The 17,699-nt window shown below is 39.4% G+C and overlaps 1 protein-coding gene across 1 annotated transcript in view; it reads right to left on the reverse strand.

The window, feature by feature from the left end:
* The window catches only part of SMYD3 (SET and MYND domain containing 3), a 739,205-nt gene that overhangs the window by 614,314 nt on the left and 107,192 nt on the right, over window positions 1-17,699 (reverse strand). The gene's annotated exons all lie outside the window — the stretch shown is intronic.

The following is a 17,699-nucleotide window of genomic DNA, read 5'->3' on the forward strand; positions in this document are numbered from 1 at the left end:
AGTTTTGGACTTTATTATTACTTAGAAATATGCCTAGCTTCTCAAAAAAACTATTTTATTTGACACATGATAAAGGAATGTCTGGAAAATAGATACGGTCTGATTAAGATACAAATATGATGGTATAAATATTACAATATTACATATATACACACACAGAGCTCACTACGTCTCTTACTATTCCATATTGATAGAATTGATCTTATGTTCATATTGATGGACATTAGTGTTGATAACAATGTTTTAAGCTATTATAAACAAGCAGGGCACAGTAGCTTTGGGAGCCCAAATCCCAGCACTTGGGAGGCCGAGGTGAGTGGATCAGTTGAGGTCAGGAGTTCAAGACCAGCCTGACCAACATGGTGAAACCCCATCACTACTAAAAATACAAAAATTAGCCAGGCGTGGTGGCACGCGCCTGTAATCCCAGCTACTTGGGGAGCTGAGGCATGAGAATTACTTGAACCCAGGAGACGAAGGTTGCAGTGAGCCAAGATCACGCCATTGCACTCCAGCCTGGGCAACAGTGCAAGACTCCATCTCAAAAAAAAAAAAAAAAAAACTAAAAATAAATAAACTAGTATAAACAACATTACAATGAACACATACTTGAACTGTGCACTTATACAATTCTTTCCAAAACTTTCTGGTCTCAGTCCTGACTTAAAAATTACTGAAGGATCTTAAAGAGGCTTTACTAAGGTCAACTGTCTCTATTGATATTTAATGTATTACAGATTAAAATTAAGACGTTAAAAAAATAATGCATTGGCCAGGAGTGGTGGCTCACGCCTGTAATCCCAGCACTTTGGGAGGCTGAGGCGGGTGGATCACCTGAGGTCAGGAGGTCGAGACCAGCCTGGTCAACATGGTGAAACCCCATCTCTACTAAAAATACAAAAATTAGCTGGGCATGGTGGCACGCATCTGTAATCCCAGCTACTCAGGAGGTTGAGGCGGGAGAATCACTTGAACCCGAGAGGCAGAGGTTGCAGTAAGCCGAGATTGTGCCATTGTACTCCAGCCTGGGTGACAGAGGCTTGGTCTCAAAATAATAATAATAATAATGTATTAATTCATTCAAAAATAAGAATCCTATTACATGTCAACATATTTTAATAAAAAATAACTATATTTTTCAAAACAAAAATAAGTTAGGAGAGTGGTAATGTTTTACTTTTTTGATAATCCTTTTAATGTCTGGCTTAATAGAAAGCAGCTAGTTTTTTTGTTTCTTCATTCAATCTATTGCAATGTAGCTTCTGGAAAATCCACAGTATACTCATAAGATATGAGAATAAAAAAGGCAAATAATTCTTTTTTTTTTTTTTTTTTTTTTTTTTTTTTGAGACGGAGTTTCACTCTTGTTGCCCAGGCTGGAGTGCAATGACGCCATCTCAGCTCACCACAAACTCCACCTCCCGGGTTCAAGCGATTCTCCTGCCTCAGCCTCCCGAGTAGCTGGGAGTACAGGTACCCGCCACCACACCTGGCTAATTTTGTATTTTTAGTAGAGATGGGGTTTCTCCATGTTGGTCAGGCTAGTCTTGAACTCCCACCCTCAGGTGATCCACCTGCCTCAGCCTCCCAAAGTGCTGAGATTACAGGCATAAGCCACCACGCCCGACCATAATTCTGAATTATTATCATGAAATAGTTTTCACATAAATCCCTGAAAGGCCCACGGGTACTCCCAGAGGTCTCCGGACTCCACTCTCATTCCATTTCTTTAAAGTATGTATTCCTAGAAGTAAAACTGCTGAGTTGTAAGAAAGTACAACTTGAATAATTTTGCATATTGACAAACAGGTCTCCAAGGCAGCTGGAGGAATTTACACTCCCACAGCAGTATAATGAGAGTTCCCTTAAATCTGTATCTTATCACCTCTTGATACCGTCATTTCACATTCTGCCGGTCTGATGGGTGTAAAATGTTATCTCAGTATGCTTTCCCTTGACAAATGGTCAGGGTTTGAGCATCTTTTCATGTCTATTCACCATGCATAATTTCTCTTTTATCAACTGCCTGTTCATAGCATTTGCACATTTTCTACTGAGTTTTCTTAGTGAATTTAATCCTTTGTTGAGTGCATGTTTTACAAACTCATTTCCCACAGACTGTGTCTGTATTTCACAACTAGGCACTATGAAAGAATATAATACTGTAATTAAATAGCTTACACTAGTGCCACGTGGCCTGGAATTAAAATTTAGTTGACCACTGTGATGGTTGATACTGAGTGTCAACTTGATTGGATTGAAGGATGATCCTGGGTGTGTCTGTGAGGGTGTTGCCTAAGGAGATGAACATTTGAGTCAGTGGGCTGGGAAAGGCAGACCCACCCTTAATTTGGGTGGGCACCATCTAATCAGCTGCCAGCACAGCTAGAATATAAGCAGGCAGAAAAATGTAAAAAGAGACACTGGCCTAGCCTCCCAGCCTACATCTTTCTCCCATGCAATGTTTCCAGCCCTTGAACATTGGACTCCAAGTTCTTCAGTTTTAAAACTCGGACTGGCTCTCCTTGTTCCTCAGCCTGCAGATGGCCTATTGTGAGACCTTGTGATTGTGTGAGTTAATACTTAATAATCTCCCCTTCATATATATATATATTTTTTTAATAAACTCCCCTTTATATATATTTTATATATATACTTAATAAAACTCCCCTTTATATATAATATACATAAATATATACTTAATAAACTCACCTTTTTATATATATATATATATATATTCCATTACTTCTGTCCCTCTAGAGAACCCTGACTAATACAACCATTTAGTAACTGTGTAATACTAAGGAATTTAATCTCTTGAAACCACTGAACTAAAATGATAATAAATAATAATACTAACATTACATAGGTGTAATAAGAATAAAACTTTTAAAAACTTAATATCATTCTTGGCTCATAGGAGTGCTCAGTAACTATTACTCATTATCATCACAGTTTTATTATTAAGATTTTTAAATTGTAAACTTTCAAAAGCTGTTTCTAGATATCATTTGAAATATCTTAGTACTAATAGATTAAACAATATTAATATATTAAACAGCTTAGCCTTTCTAGAAATTCAGAATTTTATAAAGCTTTGAATGTTTATAACTCTTGGGATGTTTTTCCTGGTTCTTTTCTGGTCCTTCACATATCTAACAATGAAAAATTACTGAATCAAAGTAAAGTAACAGTTGAAGTAAAAGTGATTCACGGAAATGACCATGGGTATAGCTAAACAGTAACTACTTCTCAGCCTGAAAGCAATCAAATATGAATACAATAACAATGAACCTAATATTTCTGGAAAAATCATTAATCAACATGACTTTTAAAAGTTTTGAAAAGGCCAGGTATGGTGGCTCACACCTGTAATCCCAGCACTTTGGGAGGCCAAGGCGGGCAGATCCCTTAAGGCCAGGGGTTCAAGACCAGCCGGGACAACACGGTGAAACCTCATCTCTACTGAAAATACAAAAATTAGTCAGGCATGGTGACACACACCTATAATCCCAGCTACCCAAGAGGCTGAGGCAGGAGAATCACTTGAACCTGGGAGGTAGAGGTTGCAGTGAGTCGAGATCACACCACTGCACTGCAGCCTGAGGAACAGAGCAAGACTCTGTCTCAAAAAGAAAGAAAAAGAAAAAAAAAGTTTCTGAAAAGTCAACATCCATACCCAAATAGATGGAAAACCTCTATACATTTTTCTCTTATCTCAGAAAAAGATTCAGAGATAATACGGTGCATTAAATACTTTTATTTTTCTACCTAGATGATAAGGAAGGCTGAGGAGATCTTAATACATCAACTTCCCCCTCTCCTATACACATTAGGCTAACATGAAGAGTTGTCAACACAGGAGAAAAAAGATCATTAACTCTTTTCAGGTAAACTAACCCATTTCACTAAAAAGCAATCTCCCTGTTTGTAGCTCATTTATAATAATCCTCAGAAATGGAAATTTGTAATTGATCAACCTTCACCAAACAAAAAGATTCCCAATGGCAATAAACTATAACATCTATTTCCCCCCAGAGAAAATGAGAAAGAAAACAATTTTTGAAATGTCATTACTTGAATGCTTTTTAAAACCTATGTGATATTTTAAATGGAAAATGTTAACTATGTTTTAAGGACCTTCTTCTGAATGCCATATCCTTCCTATTGTTGCTGTTCTTTCATTACTGGTCCCATAAATACACTAAGAGTCTTTTTGTACCATGGCTCTGGTAGGTTCTGGATATATAAGGATCAATGAGACAGTTCTGTTTTCAAGGACTGTTGATGCTGGCAGAATAGCAGGAACAGCAATAATGCTCACCAAGCGCCTATCATGTGATGTCAGGTTCTGTGCTAGATACCTGTAACATGCAGTTGTTGAAAAGTAGGAATCTTGAAATTGAGATATCTAAAGTAATAGTTACTGAGCTGGGGTATGGCCATGGGTATAGCCATGGGTTACTGTCCTCGGCTACGGACATGGGAAGAGGTAGCTAGGGTAAGGTAACGGCAAAGAGAATTGGAAGTGGGGACAAACAGCCCAGGTGTCAGATGGATGCTCAATTCACTGAGAATGATGTTGCCAGTAATGATAAAGAAAGAAAAAGTGAGCCATGAATGTTAAGGAATAACTGAAAGGTGAGGTAATGGGGTGTAGAATGGCAAATGCTTCAGAGGAGCTGGCAATTTTGAGGAAGAGGAAAAATGGTGTAAAAGGACGAGGAGGAGCAAAACAGACTCTCTCTGACTCTCTAGGTCTCTAATCTTAAAGGACTTACATCTCACTGGCCAGAACTCAGTCACATGGCCACATCTAGAAAGTCGGAATATTTAATTCTTTAGCTGGGCTTACTGCCACCTCAAACAAAACTGAAGTTCTTTTATTAAAGAAGTGCCCAGCAAATATTTGGTAGATTACCAGCAGTTTTTCCATAAAAAAGTAATAACAGAACCTATTATTATACCTGAAATTATTTTAATAGGTACGAATGATAAACTTGGGATGGTACTGAAGTGATTAAAGACACTACCTGGTGAGAAACAGAGGGGAACAGAGACCAAGTTTATCGATGCTTTTGTGTAAAGTTGCATACATGAACCGCAATCAAGTCAAAACAGAAGACTTGAAGATGTTCTCATACCATGAAGGAAGACCAATGAACTCAGACTGACTGGTAAATGTACTGGAGGCAACAAGGACTTCCTTAGAGGAGTGAGTACATCCAGTACCTCTTTATATCCCCATCCATGTCTCCCACAGTGCCCTGCATATTTTATACAGTGAATAAATGTTTGCTAAAGGAACAAATGTGTTTACATATGGGAGTATTTTCAACCAGACCTTCAAGACCAATAATTGTTGACACTTTCAGAAGAAAATCAAAGCAGCCCCTGCAGCCTCAGACCCCTCCAGCTGTCACCTATGGGATCAGGCCTCCAGGCCCACCACAGGCTCCACGCCAGCTCCTGTAGCCCCCGACCCCTCCAGCTGGCACCTATTGGATCCAGCCTCCAGGCCATCCGCAGGCTCCAGGCCAGTTCCTGTAGCCCCAGACCCCTCCAGCTGGCACCTACGGGATCCAGCCTCCAGGCCCACCGCAGGCTCCAGGCCAGCTCCTGTAGCCCCAGGATTCAGACTGGAACCCACAGACTCAGCCTCTGGGCCCACTCCAGCACCATGTCAGCCCCTACAACTCCAGGTTCCAGGCTCACTAGAATGCTAGGTCAGTCCTCACAGCCCTAAACTCCAGGCCAGCACCCATGGACCCACGCTGCAGCAAACCCAGGACCCATGCCCACTTCACAGACTCCGAGTCCAGGCCTGCCTCAGTAAACTCAGCACTCACAGCCTTAGGCACCAGGCTAGCATCTGTGAACCCTCTCCAGACCAAGCCCCGTGGACCCAGGCTCACCCCAGCACCAGGCCAATCCCAGGCTCTAGGCTGGTCCCTGTGACCCCAGACTCTAATAGACCCAGGATCCAGGCCCATTCCAGCAGACCCAGGGTCCAAGCCCACCCTGGTCAACCCTAGTGCCAGGTTGCCCCACAGATCCAGGCTCTAGGATTGCCCCTGTGGACTCAAGATCCAGACAGGTCCCCACAGGCCCAAGACACAGGTCTCTTCCTGCATACTCAAGCTCCAGGCTCACCCCAGCACCAGGCTAACCCCCATGGATTCAAACTCAAGGCCCATCCACATGGACCCAGGCACCCAGACAATCCTAGTGCCAGGCTGGCCCCCACAGACTCAGGCTCAAGGCCAACTCCAGGGCCAGGCTGGCCAGACTTCACCCCAGCCCCTACAGACACATGCTCCAGGCTCGCACCCATAAGCTCAGTCAACAGACTCACCCAGTGGACCTCACCACCAGGCTGCTGCCATGGACCTAGAGTCTAGTCCTTCAAATCCAAGATCCAGACCTGTCCCAGCGGGCCCAGGCTCCAGATCCACCCCCATGGACCCAGGTCCCACGCTTGCCCACCTACTGACCCAGGCACGAGGCTAGCCTGCCCAAGAAGGTGAGGTGGCCCTCCTCCCCTCGGGAGGCAGAAAGAAGGCAAATTACCTTACAGGCATGAAAGACACCAAAGGAATCATCAACGTGGCCTCTGTTTACACAGCAAGCTCTACCAGCTGGGAGTGCATTTGAATGACTGCTGGGGATGGGTAGATCAGAGATCTCAATATTCACTAAAAAGAATCTTTCTGAGAACTTTCTCCTCCCAAAAGGGCAGAAGGCCACAACTACTGAAACAAGAAGCCTGACTTCATTTGAGAGACTGACTCTGCCCCAGACCAATCAATCAGAATCTACATCTTAATCAAATGTCTAGGTGATTCATACTGCACTAAAGGTAGAAAAGCACTGGTCTAATATACAACAACAACAACAAAAAGCCATATCTGAAATGGAATTATAGACAATTATTTTGGATATGAAGCCTCTTTGGTTTAAAAATACATTATCCTTTAAACTGTAGGCAGCAAGAGGTAATACATCACATGAAATAAAAGCTGTTATGATGCTTTTTGGAAGATGATCAAAATATCAAGATGGGGTCAGGCACAGTGGCTCACGCCTGTAATCCCAGCACCTTGGGAGGCCGAGGCAGGTTGATCACTTGAGGTCAGGAGTTCGAGACCAGCCTGGCCAATATCGCAAAACCCCATCTCTACTAAAAATACAAAAAATAGCCAGGTGTGGTGGCTTGCGCCTGTAGTCCCAGTTACTTGGGAGGCTGAGGCAGGAGAATCACTTCAACCTACAAGGTGGAGGTTGCAGTGAGCCAAGATAACGCCACTACACTCCAGCCTGTGCGACAGAGCGAGACTCTGTCTCAAAAGAAAAAAAGAAAATCAATATGGTTTACCCCTGCTCTATAAAAGTTAGGTCAGAATTCACTCAGACACACACACATACATATAAAAAATATTATGTTACATCAAACTGAGACGAGGAGAAACTAATCAAGAGAAGTACAGCATTGTAATCAGTCTAATTACTTAACAAGCTGAAAATTAGACATTGGTACTCATTTTTTATATAAATTTTTTAAACCTGGAAAAAGAATTTCTAATTTATGTCACCAACATGAAGCTTCAAATGTGAAATATATAAGGCTTTAGTAAACCATGCAATAGAAGGTAATAATTATTGGTAAAAGGTAAGAATATAGCCAAAGAATAGTAGGGATTAAAAATACTCAGACTGAAAGAGAAGTACGAATGTACTACCAGGTACACAAGAAAGATTCATGATTGGGGGAAAAGCAGGCAAGAAGAATGGCCAAAGTGAGTGATCAAGTTATGAAAGTAGCACACAGTGCTCTCCGGCCACAGACAGCATGCCAAACGCTTACTATTTCCCTAATAACCTGTTACTCCTGACAACTGCAAACTGGTTTTTAAGGTCACATTTCCCCTCAATGGAGCAATTTTGAAAGAAAGTGAGAAGTAAAAATAGCAAATGCTTTTAAAACATGTTTTATAGCGGATTTTCCAAAGTACATATGTCTTTCCCAAAAGACAGCTGCCAATACAGTCTGGCAGCCCTGAATGTTTAAACTTATAGATAAACTATGTAAGTCACAATGGAGTCCTCCATTCACTAGGTGACTATTTCCCTCTTCTATTTAGTGGCTTCCTCATGTGTTCTTTACGTAGACCCCTTCAACTAAGGATGGATCCATGTCTCTATCAGTGCCTGGTACAGGAGCAAGCACATAACAGGTGCTCTATAAGGACTTAGTGAATGAATGAGTGATTCAGATAGCTCAATTTAATGGCAAGATTTATAAGAAAGACCACATAGGTTCATACGAAGAAATGCCATCCCCACAGCCAACCCTCATTTCACACTGAGCACCCTGCAAATGTTTTATCACTGATCATAGGAGAAAATGACTAAGAATAGTAACAAAAACTTGAAGCTTAATATTATCATCTAAATATACAAAACAGCACTACCAAAAGGCATTTCAGGCTCATCAAAGGACAAACCACTCAAATGAACCGGTACAAAAACAGATGACCTTTCAGTTCAATCCCAGAAGGATCTCTAGACACACACCCCAGCTGTTGGTCCACAACTACCATGAGTAAGCATCTCATTGTGCTTATCTTTCCTCTTGCCCTTTCACCCATGTATTTGCTTGGTTAATCTACCAAAGTTAACAAATAACTCCTTTCAGCAAAACCCTGCTCCTTTTTGTTAGGCCCGAATAAATGCCAACATGCTTGTTTCTCCTGCCATGTTAAATACATTACAAGCTTGCTAGCTTTCACTCTATTATTGATATCTTCAGTACATGAAGAGGAAGTGCAAGATAAAGCAGAAACATTTATAGTCAAGGGAAACACAAAGGCATTAAATGAAATTAAAAGATCTGGAATGGTGAGTCTGATTAGTGTCAGAGAGTAGACACCTGGTGGGGGCTGCAGGCATTTAATAGGAGAACCTGAGAAAGAAGGTGGTGTCAAAAGATACAGGTTGCCTTAAGACAACCATTTAAAAAAAAAGAAAAGGAGGATGGAAAATGGAATGACTCACTGTCACTATATATGTATCTCATATGAAATATTTTCTTCTGGGTAAACTAGAAAATAAAATGCAACTATTTTGGAGCAATATTATAATACAGAAGCTGAGAGATAATTATCCTTCAGATATCTTTTTCTGTCAGGCTAAATAATGTGTTTCTTCATCTTTCCCTAAAATCAGGTCTCATAAACCTTCAGAGTTTCCATTTCATGTATAGGTTGAGACTAAATTTAGAAAAATCAGGTCCCATAATGTTCTAAACAGAGATGGACACACACACAAAAAGAAAATGTAACCATTGAACAAAATAAGATTATATTTAGAAACAGAATTTTTTTTCTTTTTTTTGAGACAGTCTCTGTCACCCAGGCTGGAGTGCAGTAGCATGATCACGGCTCACTGCAACCTCCGCCTCCCAGGTTCAAGCGATTCTCCTGCCTCAGCCTCCCAAGAAGCTGGGATTACAGGTGCGTGCCACCAATGCCCAACTAATTTTTTGTATTCTTAGTAGAGACAAGGTTTCACCATGTTGGCCAGGCTGTTGTCAAACTCCTCACCTCAAGTGATCTGCCTGCCTCAGCCACCCAAAGTGCTGAGATTACAGACGTGAGCCACTGCACCTGGCCTAAAAATAGAAATTTTATGTGTGTATATATATCAATAAAAGTATCACTATCACTGTTCTTAAAAAGCCTTGGTTTGGAAGAGAAATTATAATGGAAAACATACCGTAACAGCTCAGTAAAAGACAACTAAGGTAGTCAATTGATTCTCCTATTTACTATCTGTCAAAAGACATTATTTGTAGTAGCTGAATTGAGCTGATGTTCTTCATACCTCAGAAATATTTCACCCATGGGACATTACATAATATTTTCTAGGACTTACACAGTGATAAATACCTGACCAAATGTATAATAAAGAAATCTTTCATTCATACATCTAAAAAAATGAAACAAATTAAAATCATGCAGGATAAAGCTTAGGTATTTTCTACCTGAGAATTTTACTGGATAAAATCTTACAGGACTAGGTTTTTCCTATGTGCTCAAATATTGAAAATTTATCTTTTGTCTCCCGCATGTCTTTCAAACTGAATTTAATTGGTAAATTATTTAAACTATGTGCGTAACACAGTACTTACTTGAAAATTGATCTGAGTGAATGATGAGCATGTAACATTTGAGAGAGAACTACATGCGAATTTTAAGTACTAGGAATAAATTGAAATACTTAGGATATGCTCATTTCCTAAGTATACTTAGGATATACACATTTCCTAAGTATTTCAATTTATTCTTAATACTTAAAATTCACATGGCACTATGGGCTTTTATTTTATAAATATTAAGAACTTAAAGCCTTACTGCATTTCTGCTTCCACCTCAAATCTCTGTATACTGCATTAAGTCATATTCCCAGGAGAGAAAGTACCCACCTTCTATAACTTAAAATTAACACTAGAAATGTTTCCAGTAAAGGAAATAAAAAGAATTATCTGAGTGAAAGAATTCAGTGAAGAACCCCGTAAAAATAGCACTGCCCTCAAAACTGTGCATTATATTGTCTATGAACAAGAAATAAAATGGACATGGACCATCAAAAGTGGGAATTGTGTAGAGCAGTGCTTTTCAAACAAATCACTTTGTTTAAAACAAAGACAATCACTAAAAATGCAGTTCTAACTCAGTAGGTCTGAAACTGGGGCTTTTCTGCACTTGTAACAAGCTTCCAGGTGATGCTGATGCCTCCTGTCCATGGACCATACTTTGAGGAGGAAGGCAGTAGAATACATACATCTTTTTCTTTTTTTTTTTTTCTGCTTTTTTGCCCAGGCTGGAGTGCAGTGGCGCGATCTCGGCTCACTGCAAGCTCCGTCTCTTGAGTTCACGCCATTCTCCTGCCTCAGCCTCCCCAGTAGCTGGGACTACAGGCCCCCGCCACCACGCCCGGCTAATTTTTTGTATTTTTATTAGAGATGGCGTTTCACCGTGTTAGCCAGGATGGTCTCGATCTCCTGACCTCATGATCCGCTCGCCTTGGCCTCCCAAAGTGCTGGGATTACAGGCGTGAGCCACCACGTCCGGCCTAGAATACATACATCTTATCTGGAGGTGCGAAAGCCCAGTGCCAAAAGACCACCAGTTAGGTGTATTGGCTTGCTACAGCAAAAGGAGATTGCGTCCTCTAGGAAAGTGGGCATTTCTGAAAAGGGGAGTTAAAATGAACTTACTACAGAGTTTGTGTTTTCTGCTGGGTGATGTGGGAGAAGGTAAAGAAAACAGAAGTCTGTTCTGAATTCAACGTTGTCAGGAACCAAAGATTACTGGTAGACTAAACATTTTAATAATTTTTATCCAGGGAGCAGGAGGAACAAAGAGGGGCTAAAGTTGATAAAAAAGCAATTGCCAGCCAGGTGCAGTGGCTCATGCCTGTAATCCCAGCACTTTTGGGAGGCTGTGGCAGGAAGATTGCTTGAAGCCAGATGTTCCAGACCATCCTGGCTAACATAGTGAGATTTCATCTCCATTATTTTTTAATTGTTAAAACAAACAAACAAACAAAAAGGCAATTGTCAGTCACTCGTGTTACTGAGGAGTCCATATGAAAACGGACACTGACCCAAGAACAACAGACTATGTTTTACCTCTTGCTCTCTATGGGAAATATGACAATGAGAGAAAGGGTGGGAGAAAATGACCACTTACGACATAGTTTACCCCTCCCTCCGTGTATGATGTGAATCCTATGTTATACATTATAAGACTGTTATACAATCCTATGTTATACAATGTTATACTTCCTGGTATCAAAAAAAACAAACCTTTTTGTGCACAGAATATGAAAAAGGGACTACACAATAAGCAAGAGTCTTCGAGGTATCGGCCAGTACATTAATATTCTTTGGGGAACTACCTATGTTATATGACTCTCATGAAAAACCCACAAGAAAAGCAGAGAGAGAATACAGCAAGCAGACTGCTTTGCACATGGGTAAAGGGCAGTGCTCAGAAATACCATTAAGAAATAATATTACCATTTAGAAGCTTCCTTTAAATGAAAATAACTGTGGATAAATATCCCTTCTAACCACTGCATGAGGCAACGTACTTAGCATATGGTATACGGTATGGGCTTTAGACATGGACTGAGAATCTTGGCTTCACACTTAATATTTATAGGGCTGAGGACAGTTAACTTTTCTAGCTTCAGACTTCTTATCTATAACATGGAGGCAACACTGTTAACTTCGTTTTAAGGAGTAAATAAAATAAAATATGCAAAACATTTAATGTATTAAGTACCTCACAGTTGGCCCTCAATAGCATTTAAAGTGAACATGGTACGAAACCAGATTCAAAATCCCAGTTTACCATTTATTTATTCCACAGATATTTGTTACCATGTGCCAAGCATTGTGTTTAGAAAGAAATGTAATATTTTAAAAGCACCTGGCTTCCTGGAGTTTACAGTCTAGCATAAAGACAATTAATCTGACAACAGAAAGCACAGGATGTTACCAGAACACAGAGCAGAGAGACCTGAAGCAAAGCAGCAGTGTGAGGCAGGGAAGTCTCCTTGGAGGAAGAAAACCCGAAGGAAATGTAAGAGTTCTGAAGGGCTTCTAGTTACAGCTATGTGGAGAAGTCAGTAATTCGTTACTATATAAAACAACTATAAAATTTGGAAAAAAATTACATTAAAAATAACATTTCAGAGCACTGAAAATAGAACAAAGCAGAGAACAAATTAAAAAGCATTCATTCTTGAAAACCACCTAGAAGGCTGAAGTCAGTTTCTAGGGGACCTCCTTGTAGAAAGCATTCATTCTTGAAAATCACCTCGAGGTTGAAGTCAGTTTCTAGGGGACCTCCTTGCCTCAGGCTGCTTCTATCCTACACTCAGCTGCAGTGGTGAAACTACAGTTTGACAAACTTGGGGCTGTCTGCAAAAGCCAGTATCTTTGCTACCAGAAGGGGCAGATCTGATGCGGGATGGGGGGCAAAACTCCAGGTCTTTACCAGCTAAAGCAGCAAATGTGGTGGGAGACAAAAAGGGAAAAACCTTACCTTTGCTCCCTAACGCTATAGTCCAAGTTGGGGCAAGTGGCAGGAGGATCCCTTGAGCCTAGGAGTTCACGGCTACAGTGAGCTATGATCACGCCACTGCACTCCAGCCTGGGTGACAGAGCAAGATTCTGTCTCAAAAAAAAAAAAAAAAAAAAAAAGTAAACTCCGCAAGAAGGAATACTGGAAATTGTTGATATGTAGGTAAATATAAATATAAAAGCCTGTATACTATATACTGTATTTTTAATTTATTTAAAAATCCTAAGATTGGCTTAAGGTAAAAACCATTATTCAGTGTATAACATATATAGATGGACAATACATGACAAAAATAGCACAATGTGGGGTGGAGGGGGATGAAGCTATATGGGAACAAAGTTACCATAATTCACTAGATTAACTGTAAAACTTTTAGATTATGATATGTTCAAGATTCATCCTGTAATCCTTAAAGCAATGCTATCCAACAGAAATACGAGAACCACAAATATAAGTCATATACGTAATTTTTAATTTTCTAGTAATATTTTAAAGGTTTTTTAAAACATGAAACTTTTTTTATTTAATCCAATATATCCAAAGTATGACAACATATAATCAATACAAAAATTATGAATATTTTACATTCCCTATTAAGTCATTGAAATCTGATTTGTATTTCACTTTAGCACACATAAATTCAGACTAGCCATATTTCAAGTGCACAACAGCCACATGTAGCTAGTGGCTACTGCAGTGGGCAGTGCAGAACTAGAGCAACCACTTAAAAAAAAAAAAGATGACTTTAAAAAGAAATTAACATGAATTAAATGAATTAAATGAATTAAATGAATTAAAATGGTACACTCCAAAAATATTTAACACAAATGTAATAGAGGAACAGAAGAAGACAAAAAAGACATGAAATCTATAGAAAATGAAAATCAAAATGGCAGACATAAATCCAACCATACCAAAAATTATATTAAATGTGAATGTACCATTTATATCAAAAGGAAAAGACCATCAGACTGGAGTTTTAAAAGCAAGATTCAGCTGGGTGCGGTGGCTCATGTCTATAATTTCAACACTTTGGGAGGTCAACGTGAGAAGATCATTGAGGCCAGGAGTTCAAGACCAGCCTGGGCACCTAAGCAAGACTCTATCTCCGCAAAAAAAAAAAAAAAAGGCACAGTGGCATGCACCTGTATTCCTAGCTACATGGGAGGCTTAAGTAAGAGAACTGCTTGCATCCAGGAGATAGAGGCTACAGTGAGCTTTGACTGCACCACTGCACTCCAGCCTGAGAAACAAAGTGAGACCTTATCTCAAAAGAGTAAAAGAGAGAAAAAGAAAAAGAGAGAAAGAGAGAGAGAGAAGGAAGGAAGGAAGGAAGGAAGGAAGGAAGGAAGGAAGGAAGGAAGGAAGGAAGGGGAGGGGAGGGGAGGGGAGGGGAGGGAGAGAGAGAGGAAGGGAAAGGAAAACAAAAAATGAAGACTTGACTATATTCTGTCTATAGGAGATATACACTAGATTCAAAGATATAAACAAGTTCAAAACAACCCAGTAACCATAAGAATGCTGCAGTGACTATATTAATATCAAAAAAAAACACTTTAAGACACAAATATTACTAGAGACAAGGAGGGACATTTGATAATGAAAAGTAATGCATTTCATAATGAAAAGCTAAATATGTAAAAAGGAGAGAGAGAAGAATTTTCTGAGCATTAAAGGTCCAGAAGCAAAAGAGGTGCTTTCCTATTTGGTACTCCCCTCTCTCCAGCTGTTCATATCATATTCCCAACTCCTATAAGCACGACCCATGGCAGCAGTCCTATAATTCTCATCTTACCCTGAACATTCAATGTCTTCGAATTCCTATGACTTTGAACATACCCTTGCACTATCCATAACACTGACCTCAATATTTGCATCAGAAACTCCCACTCATCCTTCAAGTTTCAGCTTATCGACAAATCCTTCTCTGAATACTTCACCAAAGTTTGCAAATACCTACAATAAAGCACTCATTGCTCTCCAGCTATCATTTGAATTTCCCTCCAGACTTTCATCCTTTTTATTTTTCCAGTTTGCAGTATCAGGTTCTCTCACAAAATATGTGAATGACACATAATAGGCATTCAGTAAATGCTTGTTAAATGAAGGATAAATGAACAAATGAACAATTGAACACATGTAGGAAGGACCAAGGTTGGTGAAAATGGGAGTTGAAGATTTTTTTCACAATTCATATCAGAGGAATTAAAATAGAATGACCAGGAAGCATTAAACACATGAAAGAATTACTTCAAGCAATAATAACAATAATAATAATAACCAACATTAGAGGAGCATTTACTATGTGTCAGGTAATGTGCTAAGCTAAGTATTTCACATATATTAATTATTTCAATCCTCATAATAACTCCATTATGAAGGACTACTTTTGAGGGGTTTTTTAGACACAAGGTCTCACTCTCTTGCCCAGGCTGGAGTGCAGTGTGGCTCACTGCAGTCTCAATCTCCTGTGCTCAAGCGATCCTCCCAGCTTCGCCTCCCGAGTAGCTAGGACTACAAGAACACACCACCACATCCAGCTATTTTTAAATTTTGTGAAGAGATGTGGTCTCACTTTGTTGCCCAGGCTGGCCTGGAACTCCAGGCCTCAAGTCATCCTCCCACCTCCACCTTCAAAAGTGCTGGGATTATAGGTGTGAGCCCACCATGCCTGGCCTTGAAGGTACTAGTTTTTAGAGATAGTCCAACAGCAAAAAAAAAGTCAATTAAACATTTCACTAAAAGAAGATATACAAATAGTCAATAAGCATATAAAAAGATGTTCAACCTCATTAATCATTATGGAAATACAAATCAAAACCACAAAGATAGGTAACTTCAAACACACTAGAAGGCTATAGTAAAAAAAAAAAAAAAAAAACAGAGAATAACAAATGTTGGCAAAAATGAGAAGAAAGAACCCTCATACTTGCTGGTGGGAATGTAAAATGGTGTATCACTTAGGAAACAATGTGGTGGTCCCTCAAATCGTTAAATACTGAGTGATTATACAATCCATATAATGAGAACAAGTTTTCTTTTAGAAAGAAGGAAAATGTTCTAAAATAGGTGATGGCTAAACAACTCTGAAACTATGTTTAAAAAAACACAGAACTATACAATTTAAATGAGTGAAGTATATGAGATGTGAATTATATCTCAATGAAGTTCTTTTTTTAAAAAACTAACTCATGGACACAGGAAGGGGAACATCACACTCCGGGGACTGTGGTGGGGTGGGGGAGGGGGGAGGGACAGCATTAGGAGATACACCTAATGCTAAATGACGAGTTAATGGGTGCAGCAAAACAACATGGCACATGGATACATATGTAACAAACCTGCACATTGTACACATGTACCCTAAAACCTAAAGTATAATAATAAAAAATAATAAATAATAAAATAAAAAAAACTAACTTAAAAATTTTTTAAGCTTGACCATTATAATATAGTTACTCAGTGACAGAACCAGAATTTGAACCGAGGTTGCCTGATCCTGTGCTCAGGATTCCACAAAGGACTTCATCTATTTATCTCAACCAAAGCAATACATTGTAATATAAGCACTTTGTCTACTGATGTCATATTTCTCAAAAAGTTAAACAGCATGAGAAATTTATAATATTAGATAAAATTACAGGCTAGGCATAGAATTGCCTAGTGGCTCATACCTATAATCTTGGCACTTTGAGAGGCCAAAGTAGGAGGACTGTTTGAACCCAGGAGTTTGGGACCAGCCTGAGCAACATAGCGTGACTCCCATCTCTAAAAAAAAAAAAAAAAAAAAAAAATTTTTAATTAGCCAGGCATGGTGGCAGGCACCTGTTATCCCAGCTACTTGGGAGGCTGAGGTAGGAGGATTGCTTGACCCTGGGAGGTGAGGCTGCAGTGTGCCGAGATCACGCCACTGCACTCTGGCCTGTACAAGAGAACAAGACCCTGTCTTTAGAAAAAAATCTAAAAACAATTGTCTTATTTCTAATTCTGAACTACTTTCTATGCTTTGGTGACATCTATGGTTAAAATTGAAAACTAGCATTAACAGCTAGAAAGAAGCAAAGGATTTTTCCACACAGATTCCATCTTTCTTAGCTTTGCTTTTATTTCACAGAAACAGGAAGTAAAGAAAATCTAATCAGTTAAATTACTCCTCTCTGCTGTCACATCCTAATAAATAACTGTTATCCTTATGTCCTTCAAGGAAGAAATGATACTAGTAGGACAATCATGTATGTTTTTTGATTACGCTGTTAGTAAGTACCTAAAATATTAGGCAAACTAACTCATATATAGCACAGCTATGTAGTATGTATAACTGGTAAAACCCAAGATCTCTAACACATTTGAATGTAAGTATTAATTTCCTTTAAGAATAGAATCCAAACAGCTGTTTCTGACCAATATACACTGTGAGAGAACTCCTGTGTACCTCCTTGCCATAAAGAAAGGAAGTTTAACCCCACAGTACACAAACCTCACTGCACAGACAAGAGCCTGATGTCAGAACACCAATACTGAGGGGGGTATAATGTAAACATACAG

Source organism: Hylobates moloch, unplaced genomic scaffold (assembly GCF_009828535.3).
Source record: "Hylobates moloch isolate HMO894 unplaced genomic scaffold, HMol_V3 SCAFFOLD_18, whole genome shotgun sequence".
Taxonomy (NCBI): Eukaryota; Metazoa; Chordata; class Mammalia; order Primates; family Hylobatidae; genus Hylobates; species Hylobates moloch.